The sequence below is a fragment of the Pithys albifrons genome, unplaced genomic scaffold (genome assembly GCF_047495875.1).
Source record: "Pithys albifrons albifrons isolate INPA30051 unplaced genomic scaffold, PitAlb_v1 scaffold_46, whole genome shotgun sequence".
Classification (NCBI taxonomy): domain Eukaryota; kingdom Metazoa; phylum Chordata; class Aves; order Passeriformes; family Thamnophilidae; genus Pithys; species Pithys albifrons.
This window is the reverse complement of record NW_027286061.1, coordinates 152,113-165,025: the sequence shown is the minus strand read 5'-3', so window position 1 is coordinate 165,025 and position 12,913 is coordinate 152,113. Positions and strand designations below refer to the sequence as shown.

The 12,913-nt window shown below is 61.9% G+C and overlaps 1 long non-coding RNA gene across 1 annotated transcript; it reads right to left on the bottom strand.

Moving 5' to 3' along the window:
- Nucleotides 1–10,478: 10,478 nt before the first annotated feature.
- On the bottom strand, nucleotides 10,479–12,913 carry LOC139685243 (uncharacterized). The gene is made up of 3 exons (XR_011700058.1): nucleotides 12,291–12,913; nucleotides 11,995–12,080; nucleotides 10,479–11,143 (listed from the first exon to the last, which is right to left on the bottom strand). It is a non-coding gene; the product is annotated as an uncharacterized lncRNA (long non-coding RNA).

Here is a 12,913-nt window from a genome sequence, read left to right as displayed (position 1 = left end):
AGGGGAGTTCTTTGGGGGTCACAGGGGGGGTTTCTGGGGATCTGTGGGGGTCCCTAGGGGGTCCTTGGGGGTCCCTGTGGGGTCTCTGGGGGATCTCTGAGAGTCTCTGGGGGTCTCTGGAGGTGTCTGAGGGTCCCTGGGGGGTCTCTGGGAGTCTCTGGGGGTGTCTGGGGATTTCTGGGGGGTCCGAGGGGATCCCCAGGGGAGTTCTTTGGGGGTCACAGGGGGGGTCTCTGGTGGATCTTTACGGGGTTCCTGTGGGTCCCTGGGGGATCTCTGAGTGTCTCTGGGGGTCTCTATGAGTCTCTGGGGGTGTCTGAGGGTCCCTGGGGGGTCTCTGGGAGTCTCTGGGGGTGTCTGGGGGTTTCTGGGGGGTCCCAGGAGATCCCCAGGGGAGTTCTTTGAGGGTCACAGGGGGGATTTCTGGGGATCTGTGGGGGTCCCTAGGGGGTCCTTGGGGGTCCCTGTGGGGTCTCTGGGGGATCTCTGAGAGTCTCTGGGGGTCTCTGGAGGGTCTCTGGGGGTCCCTGGAGGTCTCTGGGGGTCTCTGGGGGCATCTGAGGGTCCCTGGCGGGTGTCTGGGGGTCTCTGGGGGTCCCTGGGGGGTCTCGGCGTGTGTCTGGGAGTCCCTGGAGGTCTCTGGGGGTCCCTGCGGGTCTCTGCGGGTGTCTGGGGGTCCCTGGAGGGGTCTGGGGGTCTCTGGGGATCTCTGGGGGTCTCTGGGGGCATCTGAGGGTTCCTGGCGGGTGTCTGGATGTCTCTGGGGGTCCCTCAGGGGTCTCTGCGGGTCCCTGAGGGGTCTCTGGGAGTTTCTGCGGGCCCCTGGGAGTCTCTGGGGGTGTCTGCGGGTCTGTGAGGGTCCTTGGATGGTCCCTGGTGATCTATGGAGGGTCTCTGGGGGTCCCTGAGGGGTCTCTGGGTGGTCTCTGGGGGTTTCTGCTGGTCCCTGGGGGGTCCGTGGGGGTCTCTGGGGGTCTCTTGGAGTCTCTGGGGTCTCTGGAGGTCCCTGGGGGGTCTCTGAGGGTTTCTGGGAGTCTCTGGGGTGTCTGGGAGTCTCTGGGGGTCCCTGAGGGATCTCTGGGAGTTTCTGGGGGCCCCTGGGAGTCTCTGGGGGTGTCTGGGGGTCTGCGGGGGTCCTTGGGCGGTCCCTGGTGATCTATGGGGAGTCTCTGGGGGTCCCTGGGGAGTCCCAGTGGGCTCCCTGGGGGTCCCTGGGGGGTCTCTGGGGGGTCCCTGGGGGGGCCCCGGGGGTCCGTGGGGGCGTCTGGGAGTCCCTGGGGGGTGTCTGGAGGTCTAGGGGGGTCCCGGGGGTGTCTGGGGGTCTCTGACAGTTTCTGGGGGGTCTCTGGGGGAAACTGGGGGTTCTCTGGGAGATCTCTGTAGCGTCCTGGGGGTCCCTGGGTGTCCCTGGGAGTGTCTGGGAATCTCTGGGGTCCCTGTGGAGTCCCTGGGGGAGTCCTCTGGGGGTCTCTGGGGTCCCCAAGGAGGTTGGCCGAGGGACGGCATTTCGAGCACTGGGGCTCCCCACGGGGTGGTTGCCGAGGGGCGACACCTCGGGCACCGGGGGTCCCCAAATGGGGGGTCCCCAAGGGGCGACGTTTCGGGCGCCGGAAGTCCCCGAAGGGGGGAGTTGCCGAGGGGCGACACCTCGGGCGCCGGGGCTCCCCAAGGGGGTTCCCCGAGGGACGACATTTCGGGCACCGGGGGTCCCCAAGGGGGTTCCCCGAGGGACGACATTTCGGGCACCGGGGGTCCCCAAGGGGGTTCCCCGAGGGACGACATTTCGGGCACCGGGGATCTCTGTGGGGGTCTCTGGGGTGTCTCCGGAGCATCTCTGGTGGTCTCTGGGGTTCTCTGCAGGTCTCTGTGGGATCTATGGGGGTCTCTGGTGGATCTATGAGGGGTTCCTGTGGGTCCCTGGGGTCCTCTGGGGGTCCCAAGGTGGGTCCCTGGGGGTCTCTGGAGGTCCCTGGGGGTCTCGGAGGGGTTTCTCGTGATCTCTGGAGGTCCCTGGGGGGCATCTCGTGATCTCTGGGCGGTCTATGGGGGTCCCTGGGGGGTCCCTGAGGGTCTCTGGGGGTCTCTGGTGGATCTTTGAGGGGTTCCTGTGGGTCCCTGGGGGATCTCTGAGAGTCTCTGGGGGTCTCTGGGGGTCTCTATGAGTCTCTGGGGGTGTCTGAGGGTCCCTGGGGGGTCTCTGGGAGTCTCTGGGGGTGTCTGGGGGTTTCTGGGGGGTCCCAGGAGATCCCCAGGGGAGTTCTTTGGGGGTCACACGGGGGGTCTCTGGGGATCTGTGGGGGTCCCTAGGGGGTCCTTGGGGGTCCCTGTGGGGTCTCTGGGGGATCTCTGAGAGTCTCTGGGGGTCTCTGGAGGGTCTCTGGGGGTCTCTGAGGGTGTCTGGGGTTCCCTGGAGGGGTCTGGGGGTCTCTGGGGGTCTCTGGGGGAATCTGAGGGTCCCTGGCGTGTGTCTGGGGGTCCCTGGGGTGTCTCGGCGTGTGTCTGGGAGTCCCTGGAGGTCTCTGAGAGTCCCTGGGGGTCTCTGGGTTCCCTGGGGGTCTCTGGGGGTGTCTGGGGGTCCCTGGAGGGGTCTGGGGGTCTCTGGGGATCTCTGGGGGTCTCTGGGGGCATCTGAGGGTTCCTGGCGGGTGTCTGGGAGTCTCTGGGGGTCCCTCAGGGGTCTCTGCGGGTCCCTGAGGGGTCTCTGGGAGTTTCTGGGGGCCCCTGGGAATCTCTCGGGGTCTGTGAGGGTCCTTGGGCAGTCCCTGGTGATCTATGGAGGGTCTCTGGGGGTCCCTGGGGGGTCTCGGCGGGTGTCTGGGAGTCCCTGGAGGTCTCTGAGAATCTCTGTGGGGTCTCTGGTGGTCCCTGGGGGGTCCCTGGGGGTCTCTGGGGGTCTCTTGGAGTCTCTGGGGTCTCTGGAGTTCCCTGGGGTGTCTGGGAGTTTCTGGGAGTCTCTGGGGTGTCTGGGAGTCTCTGGGGGTCCCTGAGGGGTCTCTGCGGGTCCCTGAGGGATCTCTGGGAGTTTCTGGGGGCCCCTGGGAGTCTCTGGGGGTGTCTGGGGGTCTGCGGGGGTCCTTGGGCGGTCCCTGGTGATCTATGGGGAGTCTCTGGGGGTCCCTGGGGAGTCCCAGTGGGCTCTCTGGGGGTCCCTGGGGGGTTTCTGAGAGTCTCTGGGGGTCTCTGGGGGGTCCCTGGGGGGGCCCCGGGGGTCCCTGGGGGCGTCTGGGAGTCCCTGGGGGGTGTCTGGAGGTCTAGGGGGGTCCCTGGGGTGTCTGGGGGTGTCTGGGGGTCTCTGACAGTTTCTGGGGGGTCTCTGGGGGAAACTGGGGGTTCTCTGGGAGATCTCTGTAGCGTCCTGGGGGTCCCTGGGTGTCCCTGGGAGTGTCTGGGAATCTCTGGGGTCTCTGGGGGTCCCTGTGGAGTCCCTGGGAGGGTCCTCTGGGGGTCTCTGGGGTCCCCAAGGAGGTTGGCCGAGGGACGGCATTTCGGGCACCGGAGCTCCCCACGGGGTGGTTGCCGAGGGGCGACACCTCGGGCACCGGGGGTCCCCAAATGGGGGGTCCCCAAGGGGCGACGTTTCGGGCGCCGGAAGTCCCCGAAGGGGGGGGTTGCCGAGGGGCGACACCTCGGGCGCCGGGGCTCCCCAAGGGGGTTCCCCGAGGGACGACATTTCGGGCACCGGGGGTCCCCAAGGGGGTTCCCCGAGGGACGACATTTCGGGCACCGGGGATCTCTGTGGGGGTCTCTGGGGTGTCTCCGGAGCATCTCTGGTGGTCTCTGGGGTTCTCTGCAGGTCTCTGTGGGATCTATGGGGGTCTCTGGTGGATCTATGAGGGGTTCCTGTGGGTCCCTGGGGTCCTCTGGGGGTCCCAAGGTGGGTCCCTGGGGGTCTCTGGAGGTCCCTGGGGGTCTCGGAGGGGTTTCTCGTGATCTCTGGAGGGGTCTCTGGAGGTCCCTGGGGGGCATCTCGTGATCTCTGGGCGGTCTATGGGGGTCCCTGGGGGGTCCCTGAGGGTCTCTGGGGGTCTCTGGTGGATCTTTGAGGGGTTCCTGTGGGTCCCTGGGGGATCTCTGAGTGTCTCTGGGGGTCTCTTGGGGTCTCTATGAGTCTCTGGGGGTGTCTGAGGGTCCCTGGGGGGTCTCTGGGAGTCTCTGGGGGTGTCTGGGGGTTTCTGGGGGGTCCCAGGAGATCCCCAGGGGAGTTCTTTGGGGGTCACAGGGGGGGTCTCTGGGGTTCTGTGGGGGTCCCTAGGGGGTCCTTGGGGGTCCCTGTGGGGTCTCTGGGGGATCTCTGAGAGTCTCTGGGGGTCTCTGGAGGGTCTCTGGGGGTCCCTGGAGGTCTCTGGGGGTCCCTGGAGGGGTCTGGGGGTCTCTGGGGGTCTCTGGGGGCATCTGAGGGTCCCTGGCGTGTGTCTGGGGGTCTCTGGGGGTCCCTGGGGTGTCTCGGCGTGTGTCTGTGAGTCCCTGGAGGTCTCTGAGAGTCTCTGGGGGGTCTCTGGGGGTCCCTGGGGGTCCCTGCGGGTGTCTGGGGGTCCCTGGAGGGGTCTGGGGGTCTCTGGGGATCTCTGGGGGTCTCTGGGGGCATCTGAGGGTTCCTGGCGGGTGTCTAGAAGTCTCTGGGGGTCCCTCAGGGGTCTCTGCGGGTCCCTGAGGGGTCTCTGGGAGTTTCTGGGGACCCCTGGGAGTCTCTGGGGGTGTCTGGGGGTCTGTGGGGGTCCTTGGGCAGTCCCTGGTGATCTATGGAGGGTCTCTGGGGGTCCCTGGGGGATCTCGGCGGGTGTCTGGGAGTCCCTGGAGGTCTCTGAAAATCTCTGTGGGGTCTCTGGTGGTCCCTGGGGGGTCCCTGGGGGTCTCTGGGGGTCTCTTGGAGTCTCTGGGGTCTCTGGAGGTCCCTGGGGGGTCTCTGAGGGTTTCTGGGAGTCTCTGGGGTGTCTGGGAGTCTCTGGGGGTCCCTGAGGGATCTCTGGGAGTTTCTGGGGGCCCCTGGGAGTCTCTGGGGGTGTCTGGGGGTCTGCGGGGGTCCTTGGGCGGTCCCTGGTGATCTATGGGGAGTCTCTGGGGGTCCCTGGGGAGTCCCAGTGGGCTCTCTGGGGGTCCCTGGGGGGTCTCTGACAGTCTCTGGGGGTCTCTGGGGGTGCCCTGGGGGGGGGCCTGGAGCTCCGTGGGGGCGTCTGGGAGTCCCTGGGGGGTGTCTGGAGGTCTAGGGGGGTCCCTGGGGTGTCTGGGGGTGTCTGGGGGTCTCTGACAGTTTCTGGGGGGTCTCTGGGGGAAACTGGGGGTTCTCTGGGAGATCTCTGTAGCGTCCTGGGGGACCCTGGAGGGTCCCTGGGAGTGTCTGGGAATCTCTGGGGTCTCTGGGGGTCCCTGTGGAGTCCCTGGGGGAGTCCTCTGGGGGTCTCTGGGGTCCCCAAGGAGGATGGCCGAGGGACGGCATTTCGGGCACTGGGGCTCCCCAAGGGGGTTCCCCGAGGGACGACATTTCGGGCACTGGGGGTCCCCAAGGGGGTTCCCCGAGGGACGACATTTCGGGCACCGGGGATCTCTGTGGGGGTCTCTGGGGTGTCTCTGGAGCATCTCTGGTGGTCTCTGGGGTTCTCTGCAGGTCTCTGTGGGATCTATGGGGGTCTCTGGTGGATCTATGAGGGGTTCCTGTGGGTCCCTGGGGTCCTCTGGGGGTCCCAAGGTGGGTCCCTGGGGGTTTCTGGAGGTCCCTGGGGGTCTCGGAGGGGTTTCTCGTGATCTCTGGAGGGGTCTCTGGAGGTCCCTGGGGGGCATCTCGTGATCTCTGGGCGATCTATGGGGGTACCTGGGGGGTCCCTGAGGATCTCTGAGGGTCTCTGGGAGTCTCTGGAGGTGTCTGAGGGTCTCTGGGGGTGTCTGGGGGTTTCTGGGGGTCCCAGGAGATCCCCAGGGGAGTTCTTTGGGGGTCACAGGGGGGGTTTCTGGGGATCTGTGGGGGTCCCTAGGGGGCCCTTGGGGGTTCCTGTGGGGTCTCTGGAGGGTCTCTGGGGGTCCCTGGGTGTGTCTGGGGGTCCCTGGAGGGGTCTGGGGGTCTCTGGGGATCTCTAGGGGTCTCTGGGGGCATGTGAGAGTCCCTGGCGGGTCTCTGGGGGTCTCTGGGGGTCCCTGGGGGGTCTCGGCGTGTGTCTGGGAGTCCCTGGAGGTCTCTGAGAGTCTCTGGGGGTGTCTGGGGGTCCCTGGAGGGGTCTGGGGGTCTCTGGGGATCTCTGGGGGTCTCTGGGGGCATCTGAGGATTCCTGGCGGGTGTCTGGGAGTCTCTGGGGGTCCCTCAGGGGTCTCTGCGGGTCCCTGAGTGGTCTCCGGGAGTTTCTGGGGGCCCCTGGGAGTCTCTGGGGGTGTCTGGGGGTCTGTGGGGGTCCTTGGGCGGTCCCTGGTGATCTATGGAGGGTCTCTGGGGGTCCCTGGGGGGTCTCGGCAGGTGTCTGGGAGTCCCTGGAGGTCTCTGAGAATCTCTGTGGGGTCTCTGGTGGTCCCTGGGGGGTCTCTGGGGCTTTCTGGTGGTCCCTGGGGGTTCCGTGGGGGTCTCTGGGGGGTCTCTTGGAGTCTCTGGGGTCTCTGGAGGTCCCTGGCGGGTCTCTGAGGGTTTCTGGGAGTCTCTGGGGTGTCTGGGAGTCTCTGGGGGTTCCTGAGGGGTCTCTGCGGGTCCCTGAGGGATCTCTGGGAGTTTCTGGGGGCCCCTGGGAGTCTCTGGGGGTGTCTGGGGGTCTGCGGGGGTCCTTGGGCGGTCCCTGGTGATCTATGGGGAGTCTCTGGGGGGTCCCTGGGGAGTCCCAGTGGGCTCTCTGGGGTTCCTTGGGGGGTCTCTGAGAGTCTCTGGGGGTCTCTGGGGGGTCCCTGGGGGTCTGTGGGGGCATCTGGGAGTCCCTTGGGGGTGTCGGGGGGGTCTAGGGGGGTCCCTGGGGTGTCTGGGGGTCTCTGACAGTCTCTGGGGGGTCTCTGGGGGAAAGTGGGGGTTCTCTGGGAGATCTCTGTAGCTTCCTGGGGGACCCTGGGGGTCCCTGGGAGTGTCTGGGAATCTCTGGGGTCTCTGGGGGTCCCTGGGGGGTCCGTGGGTGGGTCTCTGGGGTCCCCAAGGAGGTTGTCCATGGGGCGACACCTCGGGCGCCGAGGCTCCCCAAGGGCGTGCTGGCCGAGGTGCGACACCTCGGGCGCCGGGGTTCCCCAAGGGGGTGTTGCCGAGGGGCGACACCTCGGGCGCCGGGGCTCCTCGAAGGGGGGGGTTCCCGAGGGACGACATTTCGGGCACCCGGGGTCCCCAAGGGAGGTTCCCGAGGGCCGACATTGCTGGGCTGTGGGCAATGGGGGTCTCTGAGTGCCCCAGGCACCCCCTGACCACTCTTACCTCCCCTTACCTCCCTGTGACTCCTCTGAGACCCACCTTACCACCTTCATCCACTGTGAGACCCCTCTCATTCGTCTCTGACTTCTCCTGGATCCCTTTGGACCCTCCTGAACTCCCCTGGACCCCCCTGAATCCCCCTTGGACTTTCCTCAACTCTCTTGGACCACCTTGCACCACCCCCCAGCCCCCCTTGACACTCTCAAAAACCTTGGACCCTCTTGAGTCATACTTGGACTCCCCTGGACCCCTCCAAACCCCCTGAAACCCCCTAGACCCCTCTCAAACCTGCCTTGGACCCCTTGGACCCTCCTTAGACCCTTCTGGACCCCTTTGAACCTTTCTGGACACCTCTGAGACTCCCCTGGACACTCCTGGACCCCCCCAAAACCCCCTGGACCCTCCGAATCTCTCCTGGACCCCCTTGGACCCCTCTGAAACCCCCTTCCACTCCCTTAAAACCCCCTGGACCCTCCTGAACATTCCTGGACCACCCTGAATCCTCCTAGGGCCCCCATGGACCACCCCCTCATACCCCCAGGGAAAACCCCTGGGCCCTCCTGGACCAACTTGAACTCTCCTGGACCCCCCAAAACACTTTGGACCCCTCTGGACCCCCCTGGGCCCTCTCGGACTTCCCTGGACGTCCCATGTCCCCTGCATGTCCCCCCATAGCCTTCCCATGTCCCCAATGTTCCCCCCATGTTTCCTCCATGTCCCCTGCGTCCCCCATGTCCACCCCATCTCCCTCATGTCCTCCCCATGTCCCCTCGATGTACCCCCATGTCCCCCTGATGTCCCCCCATGTCCTCCCCGTGTCCTCCCCCATGTTCTCCCCTTGTTCCCCCATGTCCTCCCAATGTATGTCACTCCATGGCCTCCCAAGACATGCAGCTGCCAGCACAGGACACACACAAATCCCTCCGAAATTCTGGAACACGACATTCCTCTGCAGGGCTGAAAACAAGACGGGGAGGCTTTTTTCCTTTCCGTAGGTGGACTAACGCCCCCAAAACCAGGGAGCTGGGACAGTGGCTGCTCCCTGCACTCTGCTGCACTTTCCACAGCTCCTTCCTTGACTTCCTGGTGGATTTGTGCATCCTCTGAAGGTGGCACTTCTCTGCAAAGCAACTCAGGAAATCCCTTCAGTTTGATTTGTTTCCAGATTTTTCTCCCTAGCACCACAGAGCTCAAAAAGGAAACCAGAAAACCAGGAAAAAAACCCAAAGAACAAAAAATCGCACCGTGCCAACCCCCAGCTCCTCCCACAAAGCTCAAGGGGTCCCATGTGTGTCCCCGCCACCTCCAGCTGGCCACCAGGCCCCCAGACCTGAGGGAAATCTGAGCAGATACTGAGAAACCTCCTTTGCTGAGCACACTCATCACTGCAGTCCTTCAGGCTTTGCAAGAGTCTGTAGGGATCAGACCCCAATTCCAATCCCTGACTACCTTTCTAACAGGTTTTGTTAGACACACACGGGGTGGTCACTCCAAGAACAGCACACAGAGACTACACAAGGCATTACAGGATTGCCACGAAGAACAGAAGTACCTTTTCTTTCACATGGTTTTTCCTCTGCAATGACTACCGACTGGTCTGGTTCGTACTGGACATTTCCCTTGAGGATTCAGGGCCCTCTGGTGAGGTGGGGTTGTTTAGGGCTGATCCTCACAGGCCCAGACCAAACCCAGCCACCCCATCACTGCTGCACGTGGGAGCAGATGGAAATCTCAATACAGCACATAAATGCTCCCCTTCCCTACTACTCAGTCTTTCCTTACAGATGCAAGGAGCAGATTTACTCCATCCTTTGCAGGGACTTGCTTAACTCCTGGCACTGTCCCTGTCCCAGGGAAGCTGCACTAGGACTGTGGGTCTGGGTCCTCTCCAGGCACAATGCAGCTGCTCATATTAACAGCATCAGCAATGCACTCATTTTTTAGCAGGTCAAACTGCCGAGATACAAACCCAAGAAAAGCAATTCTTTTCCAGACTGTCACTGCGTTCAGGCTGGTGCTCAGCATGCACAGAACCTGCAGCACAGACACAGCAGAGGGCTCAGGGACACTCAGCATGCACAGAACCTGCAGCACAGACACAGCAGAGGGCTCAGGGACACTCAGCAGGCACAGACAGAGCAGCACAGACACAGCTGAGGGCTCAGGGACACTCAGCAGGCACAGAACCTGCAGCACAGACACAGCAGAGGGCTCAGGGACACTCAGCAGGCACAGAACCTGCAGCACAGACACAGCAGAGGGCTCAGGGACACTCAGCATCCACAGAACCTGCAGCACAGACACAGCAGAGGACTCAGGGACACTCAGCAGGCACAGAACCTGCAGCACAGACACAGCAGAGGGCTCAGGGACACTCAGCATCCACAGAACCTGCAGCACAGACACAGCAGAGGGCTCAGGGACACTCAGCAGGCACAGACAGAGCAGCACAGACACAGCAGAGGGCTCAGGGACACTCAGCATGCACAGAACCTGCAGCACAGACACAGCAGAGGGCTCAGGGACACTCAGCAGGCACAGAACCTGCAGCACAGACACAGCAGAGGGCTCAGGGACACTCAGCAGGCACAGAACCTGCAGCACAGACACAGCAGAGTGCTCAGGGACACTCAGCAGGCACAGAACCTGCAGCACAGACACAGCAGAGGGCTCAGGGACACTCAGCATCCACAGAACCTGCAGCACAGACACAGCACAGGGCTCAGGGACACTCAGCAGGCACAGAACCTGCAGCACAGACACAGCAGAGGGCTCAGGGACACTCAGCAGGCACAGACAGAGCAGCACAGACACAGCAGAGGGCTCAGGGACACTCAGCAGGCACAGAAGCTGCAGCACAGACACAGCAGAGGGCTCAGGGACACTCAGCAGGCACAGAACCTGCAGCACAGACACAGCAGAGTGCTCAGGGACACTCAGCAGGCACAGAACCTGCAGCACAGACACAGCAGAGGGCTCAGGGACACTCAGCAGGCACAGAACCTGCAGCACAGACACAGCAGAGGGCTCAGGGACACTCAGCCACTGCCATGGCTCTTCATGCACAGGGCACAAGCTCAGACACTCTCAGAGCAGCAGTTATGGAGGGAGAAACAGCTCATCTCTCAGACAATCTTTACTTACCCAAATCTTGAACAAAACAAACACTATCTGGGGTAAGAGTTAGCTGTGCACTCAAAATGTCTAATTTTATATGAGCTGTCTGAATCTCCCACGTCCATGCAACTGAACAGGAGACAACCATTAGTTATAGGCCATCAAGGAGATAAATCTTCATCTTTAAAATAGCATATATTTGAGCTGATTGCTAAACCAAGTGCTGTGAAAAATAAGGCCTTTCTGAGGTTACCAGGAAAACCTTACAAAAGCCAAGTTCCAATGAACAAGAAGACACAGCAAGATCTTGCCTTCTGCCTACAACACACTTCATTTTGCTGATTATCAAACCTTAGCAAGAGACCATTCTCACAGAGGCATTTCTTCTCTGCTGAATGCAGCCCAGGGATGCAGAGCCCAAGCCACCTACCCTGCCTGGGCACGCTGTGAACAGTTTGTGCAGAGACTGCGCCAGCTGGATCCTGGGATTGTTCACCATTTGCCCCACAGGATCATGTTCTTCCTTCCCAGCAAAGGCCAGCTGGGAGAATGCAGTCTGATAGCCTGGAGTATCCTCTGTGTCAATGAAGTGCTCCTTGTCAGGGGTCGTGTCATCCTCAAGCAGCTCAAACAAGCCAAGGAGGGAGGGCCTGCAGCAAAGGAATCCTGGGGGGAGAGGGGAGGGGAACAGTGAACAGGTGAGGACAGCCTGTGCTTCACAAGAACGCTCAGAATTGCTTTAGAGTCAGCAGCAAAATGCATTCTAACAAGGAGACAGAAAGGGCAGCCTTCATAAATGTTCCCTTTTACTGAAGGGCATTAACTTGCTGCTCCAAAGTTTGCCTAAAAACTGCTCATCTTCTCGGGCACACAACACTGAAACGTGGAACGCTGGAAGCACCACTTCCATTTGGTTGGTGGAACACCACTGGAAGAACCCTGTAATTCTTGCTCCTCTACAGGAGGCATCAAGCAGATTTTAAAGGATTAATAACAGACCTTGTGTGATCTGTGTAGAGATAACATCACGAATTTCATCAGCATGGCCATCTGCCTGGGGATGATTTCAACAATGTGTCACAGCTTTGACAGAGGAACGTAAACCCTTCCTCAGAACTTTATTCCCATGAAGGCCAAAATGACACAAAAGCATGGAATGTTTCCCAGCATGAACACAAACTGCAGAGAGCAGTGGTCAGAATGGCTGTGCTGTGTGACAGGGCAAGTGTGTTGCTATTAGCTGGAGATTAAATGGAGACACTTTCAGACAAGTAACGACATCACACACACCAGGAAAGGAGGAGAACTACACAAGTCCTTTAGTTCCATTCCCTCAGTTTTCATGGAGTGTCACCTGCTGTGGCCACTGCCCTTTATGCCCCCCTTGACTCCAGAGCATTTGGAGCAAGTCCCTGGAGTCACCAGAGTCCCACCCATGTACAGGATGCCTGATCTGTGCAACTGCACACTCTGAACCACTCGTGTCACACTGGAGCTTTTCAGAGCAAGGAACTTACTTTTGATAAGTTTTGTTGGTTTGGAACTTGGAAGTCTTTGGAATAGCAGAATGAAGACCTGTTTCCTGTACCAGTCAACTGATTCACTGGAAATTTAAAAGAACAGTTATTCAGTTCACAGTGGGCTTTGACTGGTGCTGTCACTTTACAGAAAACACAGATAAAGTTGTTCCCATCTCTTTAACTGATAAATGTGACATTTTTGCTCCTGAAGTGTTAACCTTTGGCATGACTGCACACTGCAGAACCAAAGCCCACAGAAGTCAGTTTTGAATGCAATTTGAGCTCATACTCACGGGGGCATATGCTCCATGATGCTGTTTAGCAGGTCAAAGCCTTGGGGATCACTGGCTTTCAAGGCAATCAGCTTCAGGAATCCCCCCAGCACTCCAGGCTGCAAGGAAAGCAAACATGAAGCCAAGGGGATTCCCTGCAGTCCCGGGGAGCCGGAGGGGACGAGCACAGCCCGCGCAGCTTCAGCCGCTTCTCCCTCCAGACCCCGCAGTCAGCGCCGCCTCCCCGCACTGTCCCGGCCCCCGCGTCTCTGCCAGGCTCAACAGGCAACTCAGGATTTACTTCCCCGGGACCTGACTCTTCCCAGGAGCAGCAAAACTGTTTCTCGGGTCCCGCCCCTGCCGTCGCTGCCGGGACCTGCTCGAGGGCCCGCCCGGCCTCTGTGCCGCTCTGGCGGGGGACCGGCTCTGTCGCCATGTGCCGCTCGCGGGGACACCGCGGCAATGCAGGGCCGACAGCGGGTGCACGGCGGCCCAGGCCGGGCCGAACGGAAGCTGCGCGCTCCCGGTGCGGGGTCCTGGCGGTGCCCGCCGCGGCGCCGATCGGGGCTGCCGGCGCCGGTGACTGCCTGCCGGCCGCGATCCTCCGCCGCCGCCGAGCCCCCCCGGTCCCGGCCCAGGGCGGG